General features: G+C 35.0%; 1 protein-coding gene across 7 annotated transcripts in view; it reads right to left on the reverse strand.

Moving 5' to 3' along the window:
- Positions 1–18,639, reverse strand: part of LOC306702024 (uncharacterized protein) — a 272,978-nt gene that overhangs the window by 178,744 nt on the left and 75,595 nt on the right. The window lies entirely within an intron of this gene.

Below are 18,639 nucleotides of genomic sequence, written 5' to 3' on the forward strand. Positions count from 1 at the left end.
CGTTAAACGCTGTTGCCGTGGCAACGCGTCATTCGCCATGAAAAATGAAGCTTATTTTTCTGTGGCTTAGGATGCTCAACAAGCCTTGGAACTTTGCACAGGTGTCATAGGTGATGGAAATAAATATTTCATATGGCGTTTTGGCTTGACCCTTTCAAATTGCCTCGATAGCGCCCCCTACAAATATTCAAAAACGCAGCCCCAGCGCTACGTTTGACCTACATGTATGCAATTTGGTAGGCACGTGTATCATATGAAGACATAAAAAAAAATGTTGTGGGACCATGCTCTAAAATTAACGGAAAGTCTGCCATTTTGATTTTTGTGTGAATTTTCCCATGCTTTCTAGTCGCTATCCTTTAACAAACTCCTCCTAGGGACTTTGTCAGATCGACTTCAAATTTGGTCAGTATAATCTAAAGACTGTTGCAATTAAAAGTTACTAAAAGTTTTACGTTTGCTGGAGTGGCGTAGCCGTGGCATGGCGGCCATTTTAAGTGATTCGCCGTTAAACAAGCTGATGTAACTCCACTGGACTTGCTCAAATCTGTCCCAAACTTCCAGGCATTGTACTTTAACGAACTCCTCCCACAGAATTCATACAATCAACTTTAAATTTGGTCAAGATGATCTAAAGACATTAATGATGAAAAGTTACTGAAATGGTGTACTGACATTGAACGACCTTCGTTTTATGTGGCGCCCATGTCAGGCACATTTCGTGCCGTTCGCCATGAAAGAGGAAGTTGCTACAAGGTACTTTATTCAATCTGCCCCAAACTAGTTTTGCATGATGCTGGTCCAGGCCTGAACACATCTCCATGCCAACATTTTCACAAAGTCATAGCGCCACCTACTGGCACAAGGAAGGTGCCATAGGTGATGGAAATAAATATTTCATATGGCTTTTTGGCTGGACCCTTTCAAACAAACTGTGTTCAGTGAATTATGTGCAAATGCAGTAAAGAAAAGAATTTAATGATGAAACCCAATTGTATTTTTTCAGTTTGTTCTACTGGGGTTAAAGTTGAAAAACAGTCAAAAAAATCATTCAATCAGGAGAGACTTCATTAGAATTTCACAATAATTTATTACACATTGTACAAATGTGAATAGTGCAACGTCTTTGGCGATTGGACTCCATCCTGAAGGAAGACAATCGATGTTGATGAAGGGAGTTGCTGCGGAGTTATAAACAGCATAGTGTAGGATGTCGAAAAAAGTCATGAAAAAGTCAGTGTACCATGTCGAAAAGTCATAACTTTACTTAAGTTACTTTATTTTTAAAGTTGCTTCTTTAGTTGCTTTACTTTTAAAGTTATTTTTAAAGTTACTTTACTTTTAAAGTTACTTTTTTAGTTACTTTACTTTTAAAGTTACTTTTTTAGTTACTTTACTTTTTTAGTTACTTTTTTAGTTACTTTACTTTTAAAGTTACTTTTTTAGTTACTTTACTTTTTTAGTTACTTTTAAAGTTACTTTACTTTTTTAGTTACTTTTAAAGTTACTTTACTTTTAAAGTTACTTTTTTAGTTACTTTACTTTTAAAGTTACTTTTTTAGTTACTTTATTTCTATTTGAAAAACTCTTATTCCGTATCCCTGTAGTGTTGATTCAGAGTAAGCACTGCATTAATTGCAACACCTTGCACATTTGGAAAACCAAAACTACACATATCTTTAATTTCAACCAACATATAAACAGTACAGTACACTACCTTACAGGTTTGGCGAATAGAAGTCTGTGTTCAGTGCATAATGTGCATGGCATGGGAGAAGATACATTCATCACCAGGTTGATCACAGCTGGCCGCTTCACTCCTCTGTGTCAGAGCTGTCTGCTGCGTCGGTGTTGTGGGTCAGCATGTAGTTGTCGATGGAGGGGCAGTTGTGGATGGAGTAACGCAGACGCTCAGCGAGGATGACCTGGCTCGTGTAAGGGGGCAGGCGAAACAGGAAGAAGCAGGTCTGTGCAGTAGGGAGGCCGTTGACGGGCTGTAGGACATGATAGGGGGAAAAAGTTTAGTAGTTTGTACTATTGATATGTTTGCCCTCGTCAACAGGCTCGTTATTTCCGTTAGCGATGACCTCACCCTATCAACCTTGATGATTTGGAACTTCTGCGTGATATCAGCTGGGTTGGAAGGCAACCTGGACCGGCCAGAGACGAAACGGAGGAAAAGCACTCGCTCCTCATTGGTGAACTCCTCCAGGCTACCTAATGTTCATCAGGCCTTATCCCGCCTTTCTGTCCTGCTGTAAAACTGTCACCTTACTCTCCTGATATCAAAGCCTTTTTGTACTACTGCACCTGACCTGCATATAGTTTGATTTATTTTAGGTACTGAAGTTGTAAAAGTTCCTTTTAAAAGAAAATGCCTTTTGTAAATAGTAATTACTGCAATTTAAATATTTTCCTTTATTGTTTTTATATTATGCATATAAGAACATGAAAGTGTATTTTATTACAGACGTATTGTTTTTACCTTGTTTTCATCGGTCAGTTTATGTATTGGATGCTTCTGGACTTCCGTGTGTTCAGTGAATTATGTGCAAATGCAGTAAAGAAAAGAATTTAATGATGAAACCCAATTGTGTTTTTTCAGTTTGTTCTACTGGGGTTAAAGTCGAAAAACAGTCAAAAAAGTCATTCAATCAGGAGAGACTTCATTAGAATTTCACAATAATTTATTACACATTGTACAAATGTGAATAGTGCAACGTCTTTGGCGATTGGACTCCATCCTGAAGGAAGACAATCGATGTTGATGAAGGGAGTTGCTGCGGAGTTATAAACAGCATAGTATAGGATGTTGAAAAAAGTCATGAAAAAGTCAGTGTACCATGTCGAAAAGTCATAACTTTACTTAAGTTACTTTATTTTTAAAGTTGCTTCTTTAGTTACTTTACTTTTAAAGTTATTTTTAAAGTTACTTTACTTTTAAAGTTACTTTTTTAGTTACTTTACTTTTAAAGTTACTTTTTTAGTTACTTTACTTTTTTAGTTACTTTTAAAGTTACTTTACTTTTAAAGTTACTTTTTTAGTTACTTTACTTTTTTAGTTACTTTTTTAGTTACTTTACTTTTAAAGTTACTTTTTTAGTTACTTTACTTTTTTAGTTACTTTTAAAGTTACTTTACTTTTTTAGTTACTTTTTTAGTTACTTTACTTTTAAAGTTACTTTTTTAGTTACTTTACTTTTTTAGTTACTTTTAAAGTTACTTTACTTTTAAAGTTACTTTTTTAGTTACTTTACTTTTTTAGTTACTTTTTTAGTTACTTTACTTTTAAAGTTACTTTTTTAGTTACTTTACTTTTAAAGTTACTTTTTTAGTTACTTTACTTTTAAAGTTATTTTACTTTTAAAGTTACTTTTTTAGTTACTTTATTTCTATTTGAAAAACTCTTATTCCGTATCCCTGTAGTGTTGATTCAGAGTAAGCACTGCATTAATTGCAACACCTTGCACATTTGGAAAACCAAAACTACACATATCTTTAATTTCAACCAACATATAAACAGTACAGTACACTACCTTACAGGTTTGGCGAATAGAAGTCTGTGTTCAGTGCATAATGTGCATGGCATGGGAGAAGATACATTCATCACCAGGTTGATCACAGCTGGCCGCTTCACTCCTCTGTGTCAGAGCTGTCTGCTGCGTCGGTGTTGTGGGTCAGCATGTAGTTGTCGATGGAGGGGCAGTTGTGGATGGAGTAACGCAGATGCTCAGCGAGGATGACCTGGCTCGTGTAAGGGGGCAGGCGAAACAGGAAGAAGCAGGTCTGTGCAGTAGGGAGGCCGTTGACGGGCTGTAGGACATGATAGGGGGGAAAAGTTTAGTAGTTTGTACTATTGATATGTTTGCCCTCGTCAACAGGCTCGTTATTTCCGTTAGCGATGACCTCACCCTATCAACCTTGATGATTTGGAACTTCTGCGTGATATCAGCTGGGTTGGAAGGCAACCTGGACCGGCCAGAGACGAAACGGAGGAAAAGCACTCGCTCCTCATTGGTGAACTCCTCCAGGCTACCTAATGTTCATCAGGCCTTATCCCGCCTTTCTGTCCTGCTGTAAATCTGTCACCTTACTCTCCTGATATCAAAGCCTTTTTGTACTACTGCACCTGACCTGCATATAGTTTGATTTATTTTAGGTACTGAAGTTGTAAAAGTTCCTTTTAAAAGAAAATGCCTTTTGTAAATAGTAATTACTGCAATTTAAATATTTTCCTTTATTGTTTTTATATTATGCATATAAGAACATGAAAGTGTATTTTATTACAGACGTATTGTTTTTACCTTGTTTTCATCGGTCAGTTTATGTATTGGATGCTTCTGGACTTCCGTGTGTTCAGTGAATTATGTGCAAATGCAGTAAAGAAAAGAATTTAATGATGAAACCCAATTGTGTTTTTTCAGTTTGTTCTACTGGGGTTAAAGTCGAAAAACAGTCAAAAAAGTCATTCAATCAGGAGAGACTTCATTAGAATTTCACAATAATTTATTACACATTGTACAAATGTGAATAGTGCAACGTCTTTGGCGATTGGACTCCATCCTGAAGGAAGACAATCGATGTTGATGAAGGGAGTTGCTGCGGAGTTATAAACAGCATAGTATAGGATGTCGAAAAAAGTCATGAAAAAGTCAGTGTACCATGTCGAAAAGTCATAACTTTACTTAAGTTACTTTATTTTTAAAGTTGCTTCTTTAGTTACTTTACTTTTAAAGTTATTTTTAAAGTTACTTTACTTTTAAAGTTACTTTTTTAGTTACTTTACTTTTAAAGTTACTTTTTTAGTTACTTTACTTTTTTAGTTACTTTTAAAGTTACTTTACTTTTAAAGTTACTTTTTTAGTTACTTTACTTATAAAGTTACTTTTTTAGTTACTTTACTTTTTTAGTTACTTTTAAAGTTACTTTACTTTTTTAGTTACTTTTTTAGTTACTTTACTTTTAAAGTTACTTTTTTAGTTACTTTACTTTTAAAGTTACTTTTTTAGTTACTTTACTTTTTTAGTTACTTTTAAAGTTACTTTACTTTTAAAGTTACTTTTTTAGTTACTTTACTTTTTTAGTTACTTTTTTAGTTACTTTACTTTTAAAGTTACTTTTTTAGTTACTTTACTTTTAAAGTTACTTTTTTAGTTACTTTACTTTTAAAGTTATTTTACTTTTAAAGTTACTTTTTTAGTTACTTTATTTTTATTTGAAAAACTCTTATTCCGTATCCCTGTAGTGTTGATTCAGAGTAAGCACTGCATTAATTACAACACCTTGCACATTTGGAAAACCAAAACTACACATATCTTTAATTTCAACCAACATATAAACAGTACAGTACACTACCTTACAGGTTTGGCGAATAGAAGTCTGTGTTCAGTGCATAATGTGCATGGCATGGGAGAAGATACATTCATCACCAGGTTGATCACAGCTGGCCGCTTCACTCCTCTGTGTCAGAGCTGTCTGCTGCGTCGGTGTTGTGGGTCAGCATGTAGTTGTCGATGGAGGGGCAGTTGTGGATGGAGTAACGCAGACGCTCAGCGAGGATGGCCTGGCTCGTGTAAGGGGGCAGGCGAAACAGGAAGAAGCAGGTCTGTGCAGTAGGGAGGCCGTTGACGGGCTGTAGGACATGATAGGGGGGAAAAGTTTAGTAGTTTGTACTATTGATATGTTTGCCCTCGTCAACAGGCTCGTTATTTCCGTTAGCGATGACCTCACCCTATCAACCTTGATGATTTGGAACTTCTGCGTGATATCAGCTGGGTTGGAAGGCAACCTGGACCGGCCAGAGACGAAACGGAGGAAAAGCACTCGCTCCTCATTGGTGAACTCCTCCAGGCTACCTAATGTTCATCAGGCCTTATCCCGCCTTTCTGTCCTGCTGTAAAACTGTCACCTTACTCTCCTGATATCAAAGCCTTTTTGTACTACTGCACCTGACCTGCATATAGTTTGATTTATTTTAGGTACTGAAGTTGTAAAAGTTCCTTTTAAAAGAAAATGCCTTTTGTAAATAGTAATTACTGCAATTTAAATATTTTCCTTTATTGTTTTTATATTATGCATATAAGAACATGAAAGTGTATTTTATTACAGACGTATTGTTTTTACCTTGTTTTCATCGGTCAGTTTATGTATTGGATGCTTCTGGACTTCCGTGTGTTCAGTGAATTATGTGCAAATGCAGTAAAGAAAAGAATTTAATGATGAAACCCAATTGTGTTTTTTCAGTTTGTTCTACTGGGGTTAAAGTCGAAAAACAGTCAAAAAAGTCATTCAATCAGGAGAGACTTCATTAGAATTTCACAATAATTTATTACACATTGTACAAATGTGAATAGTGCAACGTCTTTGGCGATTGGACTCCATCCTGAAGGAAGACAATCGATGTTGATGAAGGGAGTTGCTGCGGAGTTATAAACAGCATAGTATAGGATGTCGAAAAAAGTCATGAAAAAGTCAGTGTACCATGTCGAAAAGTCATAACTTTACTTAAGTTACTTTATTTTTAAAGTTGCTTCTTTAGTTACTTTACTTTTAAAGTTATTTTTAAAGTTACTTTACTTTTAAAGTTACTTTTTTAGTTACTTTACTTTTAAAGTTACTTTTTTAGTTACTTTTAAAGTTACTTTACTTTTAAAGTTACTTTTTTAGTTACTTTACTTTTTTAGTTACTTTTTTAGTTACTTTACTTTTTTAGTTACTTTTAAAGTTACTTTACTTTTAAAGTTACTTTTTTAGTTACTTTACTTTTTTAGTTACTTTTTTAGTTACTTTACTTTTAAAGTTACTTTTTTAGTTACTTTACTTTTTTAGTTACTTTTAAAGTTACTTTACTTTTTTAGTTACTTTTTTAGTTACTTTACTTTTAAAGTTACTTTTTTAGTTACTTTATTTTTATTTGAAAAACTCTTATTCCGTATCCCTGTAGTGTTGATTCAGAGTAAGCACTGCATTAATTACAACACCTTGCACATTTGGAAAACCAAAACTACACATATCTTTAATTTCAACCAACATATAAACAGTACAGTACACTGCCTTACAGGTTTGCCGAATAGAAGTCTGTGTTCAGTGCATAATGTGCATGGCATGGGAGAAGATACATTCATCACCAGGTTGACCACAGCTGGCCGCTTCACTCCTCTGTGTTGGAGCTGTCTGCTGCGTCGGTGTTGTGGGTCAGCATGTAGTTGTCGATGGAGGGGCAGTTGTGGATGGAGTAACGCAGACGCTCAGCGAGGATGACCTGGCTCGTGTAAGGGGGCAGGCGAAACAGGAAGAAGCAGGTCTGTGCAGTAGGGAGGCCGTTGACGGGCTGTAGGACATGATAGGGGGAAAAAGTTTAGTAGTTTGTACTATTGATATGTTTGCCCTCGTCAACAGGCTCGTTATTTCCGTTAGCGATGACCTCACCCTATCAACCTTGATGATTTGGAACTTCTGCGTGATATCAGCTGGGTTGGAAGGCAACCTGGACCGGCCAGACACGAAACGGAGGAAAAGCACTCGCTCCTCATTGATGAACTCCTCCAGGCTACCTAATGTTCATCAGGCCTTATCCCGCCTTTCTGTCCTGCTGTAAAACTGTCACCTTACTCTCCTGATATCAAAGCCTTTTTGTACTACTGCACCTGACCTGCATATAGTTTGATTTATTTTAGGTACTGAAGTTGTAAAAGTTCCTTTTAAAAGAAAATGCCTTTTGTAAATAGTAATTACTGCAATTTAAATATTTTCCTTTATTGTTTTTATATTATGCATATAAGAACATGAAAGTGTATTTTATTACAGACGTATTGTTTTTACCTTGTTTTCATCGGTCAGTTTATGTATTGGATGCTTCTGGACTTCCGTGTGTTCAGTGAATTATGTGCAAATGCAGTAAAGAAAAGAATTTAATGATGAAACCCAATTGTGTTTTTTCAGTTTGTTCTACTGGGGTTAAAGTCGAAAAACAGTCAAAAAAGTCATTCAATCAGGAGAGACTTCATTAGAATTTCACAATAATTTATTACACATTGTACAAATGTGAATAGTGCAACGTCTTTGGCGATTGGACTCCATCCTGAAGGAAGACAATCGATGGTGATGAAGGGAGTTGCTGCGGAGTTATAAACAGCATAGTATAGGATGTCGAAAAAAGTCATGAAAAAGTCAGTGTACCATGTCGAAAAGTCATAACTTTACTTAAGTTACTTTATTTTTAAAGTTGCTTCTTTAGTTACTTTACTTTTAAAGTTATTTTTAAAGTTACTTTACTTTTAAAGTTACTTTTTTAGTTACTTTACTTTTTTAGTTACTTTTAAAGTTACTTTTCTTTTAAAGTTACTTTTTTAGTTACTTTACTTTTAAAGTTACTTTTTTAGTTACTTTACTTTTTTAGTTACTTTTTTAGTTACTTTACTTTTAAAGTTACTTTTTTAGTTACTTTACTTTTTTAGTTACTTTTAAAGTTACTTTACTTTTTTAGTTACTTTTTTAGTTACTTTACTTTTAAAGTTACTTTTTTAGTTTCTCTACTTTTTTAGTTACTTTTAAAGTTACTTTACTTTTAAAGTTACTTTTTTAGTTACTTTACTTTTTTAGTTACTTTTTTAGTTACTTTACTTTTAAAGTTACTTTTTTAGTTACTTTACTTTTAAAGTTACTTTTTTAATTACTTTACTTTTAAAGTTATTTTACTTTTAAAGTTACTTTTTTAGTTACTTTATTTTTATTTGAAAAACTCTTATTCCGTATCCCTGTAGTGTTGATTCAGAGTAAGCACTGCATTAATTACAACACCTTGCACATTTGGAAAACCAAAACTACACATATCTTTAATTTCAACCAACATATAAACAGTACAGTACACTGCCTTACAGGTTTTGCCGAATAGAAGTCTGTGTTCAGTGCATAATGTGCATGGCATGGGAGAAGATACATTCATCACCAGGTTGACCACAGCTGGCCGCTTCACTCCTCTGTGTTGGAGCTGTCTGCTGCGTCGGTGTTGTGGGTCAGCATGTAGTTGTCGATGGAGGGGCAGTTGTGGATGGAGTAACGCAGACGCTCAGCGAGGATGACCTGGCTCGTGTAAGGGGGCAGGCGAAACAGGAAGAAGCAGGTCTGTGCAGTAGGGAGGCCGTTGACGGGCTGTAGGACATGATAGGGGGAAAAAGTTTAGTAGTTTGTACTATTGATATGTTTGCCCTCGTCAACAGGCTCGTTATTTCCGTTAGCGATGACCTCACCCTATCAACCTTGATGATTTGGAACTTCTGCGTGATATCAGCTGGGTTGGAAGGCAACCTGGACCGGCCAGAGACGAAACGGAGGAAAAGCACTCGCTCCTCATTGGTGAACTCCTCCAGGCTACCTAATGTTCATCAGGCCTTATCCCGCCTTTCTGTCCTGCTGTAAAACTGTCACCTTACTCTCCTGATATCAAAGCCTTTTTGTACTACTGCACCTGACCTGCATATAGTTTGATTTATTTTAGGTACTGAAGTTGTAAAAGTTCCTTTTAAAAGAAAATGCCTTTTGTAAATAGTAATTACTGCAATTTAAATATTTTCCTTTATTGTTTTTATATTATGCATATAAGAACATGAAAGTGTATTTTATTACAGACGTATTGTTTTTACCTTGTTTTCATCGGTCAGTTTATGTATTGGATGCTTCTGGACTTCCGTGTGTTCAGTGAATTATGTGCAAATGCAGTAAAGAAAAGAATTTAATGATGAAACCCAATTGTGTTTTTTCAGTTTGTTCTACTGGGGTTAAAGTCGAAAAACAGTCAAAAAAGTCATTCAATCAGGAGAGACTTCATTAGAATTTCACAATAATTTATTACACATTGTACAAATGTGAATAGTGCAACGTCTTTGGCGATTGGACTCCATCCTGAAGGAAGACAATCGATGTTGATGAAGGGAGTTGCTGCGGAGTTATAAACAGCATAGTATAGGATGTCGAAAAAAGTCATGAAAAAGTCAGTGTACCATGTCGAAACGTCATAACTTTACTTAAATTACTTTATTTTTAAAGTTGCTTCTTTAGTTACTTTACTTTTAAAGTTATTTTTAAAGTTACTTTACTTTTAAAGTTACTTTTTTAGTTACTTTACTTTTAAAATTACTTTTTTAGTTACTTTACTTTTTTAGTTACTTTTAAAGTTACTTTACTTTTAAAGTTACTTTTTTAGTTACTTTACTTTTAAAGTTACTTTTTTAGTTACTTTACTTTTAAAGTTACTTTTTTAGTTACTTTACTTTTTTAGTTACTTTTAAAGTTACTTTACTTTTTTAGTTACTTTTTTAGTTACTTTACTTTTAAAGTTACTTTTTTAGTTACTTTACTTTTAAAGTTACTTTTTTAGTTACTTTACTTTTTTAGTTACTTTTAAAGTTACTTTACTTTTAAAGTTACTTTTTTAGTTACTTTACTTTTTTAGTTACTTTTTTAGTTACTTTACTTTTAAAGTTACTTTTTTAGTTACTTTACTTTTAAAGTTATTTTACTTTTAAAGTTACTTTTTTAGTTACTTTATTTTTATTTGAAAAACTCTTATTCCGTATCCCTGTAGTGTTGATTCAGAGTAAGCACTGCATTAATTACAACACCTTGCACATTTGGAAAACCAAAACTACACATATCTTTAATTTCAACCAACATATAAACAGTACAGTACACTGCCTTACAGGTTTGCCGAATAGAAGTCTGTGTTCAGTGCATAATGTGCATGGCATGGGAGAAGATACATTCATCACCAGGTTGACCACAGCTGGCCGCTTCACTCCTCTGTGTCAGAGCTGTCTGCTGCGTCGGTGTTGTGGGTCAGCATGTAGTTGTCGATGGAGGGGCAGTTGTGGATGGAGTAACGCAGACGCTCAGCGAGGATGACCTGGCTCGTGTAAGGGGGCAGGCGAAACAGGAAGAAGCAGGTCTGTGCAGTAGGGAGGCCGTTGACGGGCTGTAGGACATGATAGGGGGAAAAAGTTTAGTAGTTTGTACTATTGATATGTTTGCCCTCGTCAACAGGCTCGTTATTACCGTTAGCGATGACCTCACCCTATCAACCTTGATGATTTGGAACTTCTGCGTGATATCAGCTGGGTTGGAAGGCAACCTGGACCGGCCAGAGACGAAACGGAGGAAAAGCACTCGCTCCTCATTGGTGAACTCCTCCAGGCTACCTAATGTTCATCAGGCCTTATCCCGCCTTTCTGTCCTGCTGTAAAACTGTCACCTTACTCTCCTGATATCAAAGCCTTTTTGTACTACTGCACCTGACCTGCATATAGTTTGATTTATTTTAGGTACTGAAGTTGTAAAAGTTCCTTTTAAAAGAAAATGCCTTTTGTAAATAGTAATTACTGCAATTTAAATATTTTCCTTTATTGTTTTTATATTATGCATATAAGAACATGAAAGTGTATTTTATTACAGACGTATTGTTTTTACCTTGTTTTCATCGGTCAGTTTATGTATTGGATGCTTCTGGACTTCCGTGTGTTCAGTGAATTATGTGCAAATGCAGTAAAGAAAAGAATTTAATGATGAAACCCAATTGTGTTTTTTCAGTTTGTTCTACTGGGGTTAAAGTCGAAAAACAGTCAAAAAAGTCATTCAATCAGGAGAGACTTCATTAGAATTTCACAATAATTTAATACACATTGTACAAATGTGAATAGTGCAACGTCTTTGGCGATTGGACTCCATCCTGAAGGAAGACAATCGATGTTGATGAAGGGAGTTGCTGCGGAGTTATAAACAGCATAGTATAGGATGTCGAAAAAAGTCATGAAAAAGTCAGTGTACCATGTCGAAACGTCATAACTTTACTTAAATTACTTTATTTTTAAAGTTGCTTCTTTAGTTACTTTACTTTTAAAGTTATTTTTAAAGTTACTTTACTTTTAAAGTTACTTTTTTAGTTACTTTACTTTTAAAGTTACTTTTTTAGTTACTTTACTTTTTTAGTTACTTTTAAAGTTACTTTACTTTTAAAGTTACTTTTTTAGTTACTTTACTTTTTTAGTTACTTTTTTAGTTACTTTACTTTTAAAGTGACTTTTTTAGTTACTTTACTTTTTTAGTTACTTTTAAAGTTACTTTACTTTTTTAGTTACTTTTTTAGTTACTTTACTTTTAAAGTTACTTTTTTAGTTACTTTACTTTTAAAGTTACTTTTTTAGTTACTTTACTTTTTTAGTTACTTTTAAAGTTACTTTACTTTTAAAGTTACTTTTTTAGTTACTTTACTTTTTTAGTTACTTTTTTAGTTACTTTACTTTTAAAGTTACTTTTTTAGTTACTTTACTTTTAAAGTTACTTTTTTAGTTACTTTACTTTTAAAGTTATTTTACTTTTAAAGTTACTTTTTTAGTTACTTTACTTTTTTAGTTACTTTTTTAGTTACTTTACTTTTAAAGTTACTTTTTTAGTTACTTTACTTTTAAAGTTACTTTTTTAGTTACTTTACTTTTAAAGTTATTTTACTTTTAAAGTTACTTTTTTAGTTACTTTATTTTTATTTGAAAAACTCTTATTCCGTATCCCTGTAGTGTTGATTCAGAGTAAGCACTGAATTAATTACAACACTTTGCACATTTGGAAAACCAAAACTACACATATCTTTAATTTCAACCAACATATAAACAGTACAGTACACTGCCTTACAGGTTTGCCGAATAGAAGTCTGTGTTCAGTGCATAATGTGCATGGCATGGGAGAAGATACATTCATCACCAGGTTGACCACAGCTGGCCGCTTCACTCCTCTGTGTTGGAGCTGTCTGCTGCGTCGGTGTTGTGGGTCAGCATGTAGTTGTCGATGGAGGGGCAGTTGTGGATGGAGTAACGCAGACGCTCAGCGAGGATGACCTGGCTCGTGTAAGGGGGCAGGCGAAACAGGAAGAAGCAGGTCTGTGCAGTAGGGAGGCCGTTGACGGGCTGTAGGACATGATAGGGGGAAAAAGTTTAGTAGTTTGTACTATTGATATGTTTGCCCTCGTCAACAGGCTCGTTATTTCCGTTAGCGATGACCTTACCCTATCAACCTTGATGATTTGGAACTTCTGCGTGATATCAGCTGGGTTGGAAGGCAACCTGGACCGGCCAGAGACGAAACAGAGGAAAAGCACTCGCTCCTCATTGGTGAACTCCTCCAGGCTACCTAATGTTCATCAGGCCTTATCCCGCCTTTCTGTCCTGCTGTAAAACTGTCACCTTACTCTCCTGATATCAAAGCCTTTTTGTACTACTGCACCTGACCTGCATATAGTTTGATTTATTTTAGGTACTGAAGTTGTAAAAGTTCCTTTTAAAAGAAAATGCCTTTTGTAAATAGTAATTACTGCAATTTAAATATTTTCCTTTATTGTTTTTATATTATGCATATAAGAACATGAAAGTGTATTTTATTACAGACGTATTGTTTTTACCTTGTTTTCATCGGTCAGTTTATGTATTGGATGCTTCTGGACTTCCGTGTGTTCAGTGAATTATGTGCAAATGCAGTAAAGAAAAGAATTTAATGATGAAACCCAATTGTGTTTTTTCAGTTTGTTCTACTGGGGTTAAAGTCGAAAAACAGTCAAAAAAGTCATTCAATCAGGAGAGACTTCATTAGAATTTCACAATAATTTATTACACATTGTACAAATGTGAATAGTGCAACGTCTTTGGCGATTGGACTCCATCCTGAAGGAAGACAATCGATGTTGATGAAGGGAGTTGCTGCGGAGTTATAAACAGCATAGTATAGGATGTCGAAAAAAGTCATGAAAAAGTCAGTGTACCATGTCGAAAAGTCATAACTTTACTTAAGTTACTTTATTTTTAAAGTTGCTTCTTTAGTTACTTTACTTTTAAAGTTATTTTTAAAGTTACTTTACTTTTAAAGTTACTTTTTTAGTTACTTTACTTTTAAAGTTACTTTTTTAGTTACTTTACTTTTTTAGTTACTTTTAAAGTTACTTTACTTTTAAAGTTACTTTTTTAGTTACTTTACTTTTTTAGTTACTTTTTTAGTTACTTTACTTTTAAAGTTACTTTTTTAGTTACTTTACTTTTTTAGTTACTTTTAAAGTTACTTTACTTTTTTAGTTACTTTTTTAGTTACTTTACTTTTAAAGTTACTTTTTTAGTTACTTTACTTTTAAAGTTACTTTTTTAGTTACTTTACTTTTTTAGTTACTTTTAAAGTTACTTTACTTTTAAAGTTACTTTTTTAGTTACTTTACTTTTTTAGTTACTTTTTTAGTTACTTTACTTTTAAAGTTACTTTTTTAGTTACTTTACTTTTAAAGTTATTTTACTTTTAAAGTTACTTTTTTAGTTACTTTATTTTTATTTGAAAAACTCTTATTCCGTATCCCTGTAGTGTTGATTCAGAGTAAGCACTGCATTAATTACAACACCTTGCACATTTGGAAAACCAAAACTACACATATCTTTAATTTCAACCAACATATAAACAGTACAGTACACTGCCTTACAGGTTTGCCGAATAGAAGTCTGTGTTCAGTGCATAATGTGCATGGCATGGGAGAAGATACATTCATCACCAGGTTGACCACAGCTGGCCGCTTCACTCCTCTGTGTTGGAGCTGTCTGCTGCGTCGGTGTTGTGGGTCAGCATGTAGTTGTCGATGGAGGGGCAGTTGTGGATGGAGTAACGCAGACGCTCAGCGAGGATGACCTGGCTCATGTAAGGGGGCAGGCGAAACAGGAAGAAGCAGGTCTGTGCAGTAGGGAGGCCGTTGACGGGCTGTAGGACATGATAGGGGGAAAAAGTTTAGTAGTTTGTACTATTGATATGTTTGCCCTCGTCAACAGGCTCGTTATTTCCGTTAGCGATGACCTCACCCTATCAACCTTGATGATTTGGAACTTCTGCGTGATATCAGCTGGGTTGGAAGGCAACCTGGACCGGCCAGAGACGAAACGGAGGAAAAGCACTCGCTCCTCATTGGTGAACTCCTCCAGGCTACCTAATGTTCATCAGGCCTTATCCCGCCTTTCTGTCCTGCTGTAAAACTGTCACCTTACTCTCCTGATATCAAAGCCTTTTTGTACTACTGCACCTGACCTGCATATAGTTTGATTTATTTTAGGTACTGAAGTTGTAAAAGTTCCTTTTAAAAGAAAATGCCTTTTGTAAATAGTAATTACTGCAATTTAAATATTTTCCTTTATTGTTTTTATATTATGCATATAAGAACATGAAAGTGTATTTTATTGGTACTGAAGTTGTAAAAGTTCCTTTTAAAAGAAAATGCCTTTTGTAAATAGTAAGTACTGCAATTTAAATATTTTCCTTTATTGTTTCTATATTATGCATATAAGAACATGAAAGTGTATTTTATTGGTACTGAAGTTGTAAAAGTTCCTTTTAAAAGAAAATGCCTTTTGTAAATAGTAATTACTGCAATTTAAATATTTCCCTTTATTGTTTTTATATTATGCATATAAGAACATGAAAGTGTATTTTATTACAGACGTATTGTTTTTACCTTGTTTTCATCGGTCAGTTTATGTATTGGATGCTTCTGGACTTCCGTGTGTTCAGTGAATTATGTGCAAATGCAGTAAAGAAAAGAATTTAATGATGAAACCCAATTGTGTTTTTTCAGTTTGTTCTACTGGGGTTAAAGTCGAAAAACAGTCAAAAAAGTCATTCAATCAGGAGAGACTTCATTAGAATTTCACAATAATTTATTACACATTGTACAAATGTGAATAGTGCAACGTCTTTGGCGATTGGACTCCATCCTGAAGGAAGACAATCGATGTTGATGAAGGGAGTTGCTGCGGAGTTATAAACAGCATAGTATAGGATGTCGAAAAAAGTCATGAAAAAGTCAGTGTACCATGTCGAAAAGTCATAACTTTACTTAAGTTACTTTATTTTTAAAGTTGCTTCTTTAGTTACTTTACTTTTAAAGTTATTTTTAAAGTTACTTAACTTTTAAAGTTACTTTTTAGTTACTTTACTTTTAAAGTTACTTTTTTAGTTACTTTACTTTTTTAGTTACTTTTAAAGTTACTTTACTTTTAAAGTTACTTTTTTAGTTACTTTACTTTTTTAGTTACTTTTTTAGTTACTTTACTTTTAAAGTTACTTTTTTAGTTACTTTACTTTTTTAGTTACTTTTAAAGTTACTTTACTTTTTAGTTACTTTTTTAGTTACTTTACTTTTAAAGTTACTTTTTTAGTTACTTTACTTTTAAAGTTACTTTTTTAGTTACTTTACTTTTTTAGTTACTTTTATAGTTACTTTACTTTTTTAGTTACTTTTTTAGTTACTTTACTTTTAAAGTTACTTTTTTAGTTACTTTACTTTTTTAGTTACTTTTAAAGTTACTTTACTTTTAAAGTTACTTTTTTAGTTACTTTACTTTTTTAGTTACTTTTTTAGTTACTTTACTTTTAAAGTTACTTTTTTAGTTACTTTACTTTTAAAGTTATTTTACTTTTAAAGTTACTTTTTTAGTTACTTTATTTTTATTTGAAAAACTCTTATTCCGTATTTTTTAGTTACTTTACTTTTTAGTTACTTTTTTAGTTACTTTACTTTTTTAGTTACTTTTAAAGTTACTTTACTTTTAAAGTTACTTTTTTAGTTACTTTACTTTTTTAGTTATGTCGTGTGTCGTTATGTGACACACTGAATTGGATTTACACGATGTGGTCTATACTTGATATAGAGCAACATAATGCATGTTTGCGCGTGTTCTCTAGCGCCACATAGTGGATACAGGAACTGGTGAAATATTTGCACTACATAATTTCCAGTGTCACACAGTCCAATCATTAAAAATAAGTCTAACTTGTGGGCTCGCTGTCTGATGGTCGCAGATATTTATGGCCGCTTCTGCCGGCATCCCGCCAGTACCTCCGACGTGCGGGAGGATACGAGGGCCCGTACATCGCTGCTTGCAGCTTTAATTTTATTTGATATCAAAAGGTAAGATTTGTAATCTTCATAAAAAAAAAAGTTAATCTAATGCTGTTGCCGGACTGTAATAAACGCTACCTGCCCGTGCAACCATTTGGTTGTGACCCGAGTCTTCCAAGCTGTTATATTGACAGATTTTAGTGTTTGTTTTTTTCACATTCATAATGATAATTTGGGGGGAGTGGCTTTAGAGGGAGGCCTGAAGGGACGGGGTGTCACTGTTTCCGACTTTCTTGCTAGATTTAGTGACTTTTAGAGCTAACGCTGCTAACGCTGCTAGCTACTTTCGTTGGAAAAGAGTTTGAAGCACCGGGCAGAGAACTCCTCCTCCTTCCTCAAGATTACCAACCCTCGCTTTAAGTTACACCACCTATTAATAAGGACAAGTGTGTAAATGCAGAAATTCCAGTGGACATAGGGTGCAGTTTTCTGACGTTTCATTATTTAGACATCATGATGATTAATACACACGTTTACGGTGACCTTTTGGTCATTAATGATGTCTTAACTCGCCCTGAACTTAACAAAAAGTGAAGGTGAGTTCACTATAGGGACTCAAAGATGGAGCATTAATGATAAACACCGTCTGATGATGCCTTCAGAATGGACCATGAGGCGCGCACCCGTGGAGGCGAGGCCACGCGCAACATCATCTGGAAGAGGCGAGAGCGTGCGCGCATCACTGGATCGTATGGACCGTGTGTGACACAAGACACACCAACATTTACACACACGAGAGAGAGAGAGAGAGAGAGAGAGAGAGAGAGAGAGAGAGAGAGAGAGAGAGAGAGAGAGAGCGAGAGAGAGAGCGAGAGAGAGAGAGAGAGAGAGAGAGAGAGAGAGAGAGAGAGAGAGAGAGAGAGAGAGAGGGAGAGAGAGAGAGACAGAGAGAGAGAGAGAGACAGAGAGAGAGAGAGAGCATCATTCATTGTTGGATGCTATAAGGCGCGTAAACGTCGTCGACAAGGAATCAGACGCTCAGAGTTGAAGTTGCTTTCAGCACGTGAGGGTCTGAGTGACCGCGAAGACCGGCAGACTGAGACACAGACCGGCATCTGAAACCGAGCGGAAGCTGGAATCATGAATTAACGGAGCGGATTTGTGAATGAAACCTCAGAGCGGAAACATCACTCAGCACGCGCGAAACGGGACTCGATTCACAAAATGGAGCGGTCGACCTGAGATGCTTCCGATCTGCAGTTTTGTCCAGTTTAATTGGGAGCCGAATGCAAAACCCGCGTGCTTGCTTTCAGGAGATTTATTCTATTTTTATCGCGTTTTCTGTCCAAATGTTTAGAGGATTCTAAGAGCGGTAATGATGAGTCATCTGTCGGTGTTATAGTCTCGTTCACTTCGGAGACAAGTGAACTGATTAAAGATAATAACGCTCTTCTTTCACAGAGGGTCCTGCGATTTCCCGTTTGGAGACTTAAAGGACCCCTCGCTCCGGTGCCATTACGCGCAGCTATGCGCACAGCTCCCCGGTGCTCCCAGTCGCATGGACGCGGGAAGTGCACCCTAAAACCAGGCATTATGAAAAAAAAACATCAATTCATGAAGAAGCTTAAACCTATTTAAGTTTTTCTTAGCATATATGTGGAGTACACGAGTAAATTAGTGGGGAGGCATTAGTCATGAGTCAGAGATGTTCTTATCGCGGACCCACTGAGGAAGTTTTC

Source organism: Pholis gunnellus, assembly GCF_910591455.1.
Source record: "Pholis gunnellus genome assembly, chromosome: 10".
NCBI lineage: Eukaryota > Metazoa > Chordata > Actinopteri > Perciformes > Pholidae > Pholis > Pholis gunnellus.